This window comes from Nycticebus coucang, chromosome 24, assembly GCF_027406575.1.
Source record: "Nycticebus coucang isolate mNycCou1 chromosome 24, mNycCou1.pri, whole genome shotgun sequence".
Lineage (NCBI taxonomy): Eukaryota > Metazoa > Chordata > Mammalia > Primates > Lorisidae > Nycticebus > Nycticebus coucang.
Window position 1 is genome coordinate 14,928,189 of NC_069803.1, and position 4,742 is coordinate 14,932,930.

General features: G+C 41.2%; 1 pseudogene; it reads left to right on the forward strand.

Moving 5' to 3' along the window:
• The first annotated feature begins 330 nt into the window (after positions 1 to 330).
• LOC128576301 (galectin-1-like) lies at positions 331 to 726 on the forward strand (annotated as a pseudogene).
• Positions 727 to 4,742: the final 4,016 nt, after the last annotated feature.

The window sequence follows — 4,742 nt, forward strand, 5'->3', positions numbered from 1 at the left end:
GTGGTGTAGGAGATGAACAAGGGTTGAGAAACAATATTGCATCAAATTGTAACTTCCAGGGAGAATTTGTTGAGGAGGCAGAATGAACAATTATGTGAAAAATTCTCAAGGACTTTTGCTTTGTATACACCCATCCTTAACATAATGGATTTGAAGGGGCTTTAGTTTGAGCATTCTCTAACTTCTAGATTAACCCTTAAGGTGGTTGTGTTCTCCTTATTCTTTATTTTTAACTGGAGAACTTCAATTTATATTTATTTTTCATCTGAAAAAAGATGACGGGGTGGAGTCTTCAGACAGCTGGTCCCTGAACATCCCTCTGCCTCAATCATGGCTTGCAGCGTGGCCACCAGCAACCTGAATCTCCAACCTGGGGAGTCCCTCAGAGTACGGGGTGAGGTTGCCCCCAATGCCAAGAGCTTTGTGCTGAACCTGGGCAAAGACAACAACCTGTGCCTGCATTTCAACCCCTGCTTCGATGCCCATGGGGATGCCAACACTGTTGTGTGTGACAATAAGGATGGCAGGAGCGGAGAAGCGGGAGGCTGCCCTTCCCTTCCAGTCTGGAAGTATCCTGGAGGCTGCATCCGCTTCCACTAGGTAGACCCAACCGTCAAGCTGCCAGATGGTTACACATTCAAGTTCCCCAACCATCTCAACCTAGAGGCCATCAACTGCATAGCAGCTGATGGTGACGTCAAGAACAAGTGTGTGGCCTTTGATTGAAGCCAGCTGGCCCATGACCCCCAGTAAAGGCAACTGCCTCTGCCCTTCCTGGAATAAATAAATAAATAAATAAATAAATAAATAAATAAATCAGTGCCCATAGCTCAGTGGGTAGTGTGCCAGCCACATACACCGAGGCTGGTGGGTTTGAACCCAACCCCGGCTGGCTAAAACAATGAGATCTGCAACAAAAAAAAATAGCCGGGCATTGTGGTGGGTGCCTGTAGTCCCAGCTACTTGGGAGGCTGAGGCAAGAGAATCACTTAAGCCTGAGAGTTTGAGGTTGCTGTGAGCTGTGACGCCACAGCACTCTACTGAGGGTGACATAGCGAGACTCTGTCTCAAAAATAAAAATAAAAATAAATAAAAATAAAAAATGATGGGACGTAAGTTTTACAGAAACTTTTCATATACAGGTGGACACACTGGTTCCATCTATTATTAGTCAAAGTTCTCCAGAGAAACATAACCAGTAGGATATTTAGAGATCTATCAGAGGAGACATTATTATGGAGGCTGAGACGTCAGTCCCACCATCTGTTTCCTGCAAGCTGGAGGCCTGGAAATGCTGGTGGTGTAATGTGGTCTGAATCTGAAGGCTTGAGAGGAGGGGAGCGAATGGTGTGACCACCAGTCTGAGGTTAAAGACCTGGCAGGTGGGAGTGAGGGGTTAAGTGCTGGAATGCAAAGGTCTAAGAACCAAGAGCTCCATTGCACAAGGGCACGACAAGAGGATGTTTCCAGGTCAAGAAGAAAGAGAATTTACCCTTCCTCTTCCCTTTCATCACATTCAGGTCCTCAACGGACTGGAAGATGCCAACCCACACTGGTGAAGGTAGAATCTTCTTTACTCAGCCTACTGACTCATACTAATATCCTCTAGAAACACTTTCATGGGCACACCAGAAAGATGTTTTAGGAGCTACCTGGGTATTCCTTCCAATACATAAACTATGAAGTGTGCCTGGGGTTCTAGAACCCAAGGGAAGATAGAGATTGCACTGCACGCAGGCTGGCTTGTGCCTTCTTGGGCTTCTCGTCTGTTTGGATATAACATTATTTTGTGCGGCCCGGTTAACTTGGTTTGTGAATTAAATTATCTAGTCCTGATTCAAGTAAACCTTCACAAATTGGACAAGTAGTATAAATAGACTTCTGCAAAAACAAACACTACCTCCCTCTCCCAGAAAAACAAAAACAAAAACAAAACCCTCACCTTTTTGAAGACAAAATAGAACAAGCCCAGAAAGACAAAAATTGACGTTTCTACTCCCAGTAAAGATTACCAAGGCTTTTTGAAATACAGGGTTAAATTCAATTTCATTAACAAGGAAATTCACCCTGAGGACCTACTGTGCCTTGGAATAATACTTGGTAATAGAACAAGCCATCTTGATCAGTAAGATGTATAAAAATTAATGATCTGAAATATAAAGTTGTAACTTTATGTTTTTTCTACTAGGGTGTGCTCATAAGATATTCTTTAAAAATTCGCAGAAAATTTAATCATGAGAATTTTTGAATTTAAGAGTTCACATATAAAACCCATATATAAGTGATACTCTCATTTTAGTGACACAGGGACAGGAAAAACAACCAACTTTGAAACACAGCGTGATCATGAGTAGCATAATCAATGCTTTTTTCCCTTTAAATGATGATGCTCTTGTTAAAATCTTATTGCTATGGACCATAAGATCAAAGTCGTAGTTACCCTATGAGAGGTATGAGGCACTTAACATAAGCTGATTATTCAAATCTAAAGAATATCTGGCCAATTATGAAGGGATAATCATTACCAGTGGATGAGTTTGGACATTTTTATTTATTTTTTTTTTTTTATTTTTTTATTTTTTATTTTGGCCGGGGCTAGGTTTGAACCTGCCACCTCCAGCATATGGGACCGGCGCCCTACTCCTTGAGCCACAGGCGCCGCCCAAGTTTGGACATTTTTAAAGAGAGTTAATACTAGAATAAATGTTTTAAAAAAAAAAAAAAAAAACTTCTTATACCCAGACTTCCAGACTTAACTGAGCAGTGAATCTATGATTTTATAGGGTGCCCATAAAATTTGTGTACAATTTTAAATATCTAAATAAACTAAGAGCTGGTTCTCACAGGGACGGAGTAGCTTGTATTTTGCTAATCTACAAGGACAGCTACACTAGTTTTGGTAACAATGTTCCCAACTGCACGTGGTTTATTGTACTTTCTATATCGGAAGCACAAAGCCTTAATAATGAATTAGAAGACCATGGAGTCAGTTCTAACAAAGCAGTTGATTCATGAAGCAATTGGAGCCCTGAAATCATGGCTCGCACTCCAGAATGAGTTGCCGGGAGGCCCAAGTCTTAGGAAAAGCATGGGGCTGGACCAGCTGCCTCACTTTCATTTCAGGGGCTCAGAGCAGCTTTTTGTTTTTGATTTTGAGTGAGACACTGAAATCAGTGCAGGTTACCTTAAACCTCCCTCTCATCTTGGAATATCTGGGGAAAGGCACATTTCTCTGGGGAAAGGCACATTCCTCACCCCAAACATAGGTTCTCAAAAATTTATATACCACAAGATAGAATGTAATTATAAAGTAATTGTAGATTACCTGGCATTTGCTCTATGCACAGGATTATGTTAGCAGTTTTCATGCATAATCTGTCTCATTATAAAGTGTTTCTAAAAAAGTTTTATGACTCTAACCAAGCTTCATCTTAAACAGCCATGACTTAATGTCTTCATTCCTGTAAGTCAAATACATCTGCAGACTTTCTTTTCCCCGAATAACTGCTATACAGCGTGAGTTTTCTCTACACAGATATTTCAGGCTTGTTTCCAGTTTTTCATAGATCACTACATCTGGTTTTAATTCCTTCTACTTCAAGCTTTTCAAAATACAAGGTATGGATGACTCACTCCTCAGCACTGTCAGCCTTCCCAGGGACAGTGTGAGCCTATAGTAACTCTCAGTGCCTGGACTCTAATGGAACTGCTTGCAAATGCAGCTCAGAGCAAAGAGGTGATGGCAACTGTGGCTACAGCACAGGACAGTAGGGACTCCAAACGTTCATGGAGCATATATCACAAAATTTCCTATTTCCAAAGAGGAAGGCTAAGCATTCTCACCATTCAGCATGACTTCAGACAGGCTCCCTGCTTGCTAACTGCTGTATTCGGGATATCCCACATTCACCAGGTTCTAGAATCACATAACCTGCAACCTCAGTTCCATTCCTGTTAACCCATTTATAGCCTTGGTCCTGAGTTTCCTCGTCCAGAAAAGAAGGGTAACAATAATACCTACCGCATAGGGCTGATGTAAGGATGAAATGAATTATTTTTTTCTAGGTAAAGTGCTGAGAATGTGCCTGATACCCCATAGTAAGCACTTAACACAAGCTGATTATTGAGATCTAAATTTTCACAACAACCCTGAGAGGTACATATTAATATTGCTATTTTATAATAGAGAAAAATCAACTCAGACTAATGTAGTGTTTTTCTTGAGTCCTACTGCGAGTAAGTGATGACCCTGGTCTTGGTACTTAAGTTGGATGCTGTGAACTTTCAATTGTTTTTCTTATACCATACAGCCTCATGAGGAAAAAAATAATATATACATATAGGTTGTAAATGGGAAACAAGCAGAAATTTGTAGTAGAGAAATCTATCTAAATCCTGTATTATCTTCATTTTTATTTTGGTCAAAATATATAGAAAACAGATTTGATAGAAATCCTTTTCAGGCTTGATGCTTCTATAGGCTCAGCGGCTAGGGCGCCAGCCACATGCACTGGAGCTGACGGGTTTGCATTCAGACTGAACCTGCCAAACAACAATGACAACTACAACCAAAAACTAGCCGGGTGTTGCAGCAGGAGCCTGTAGTCCCAGCTACTTGGGAGGCTGAGGCAAGAGAATCGCTTAAACCCAAGAGTTTGAGGTTGCTGTGAGCTGGGACGTCACAGCACTCTACCAGGGGCGACATACTGAGACTCTATCGCAAAAAAAAGAAAAGAAAAAGA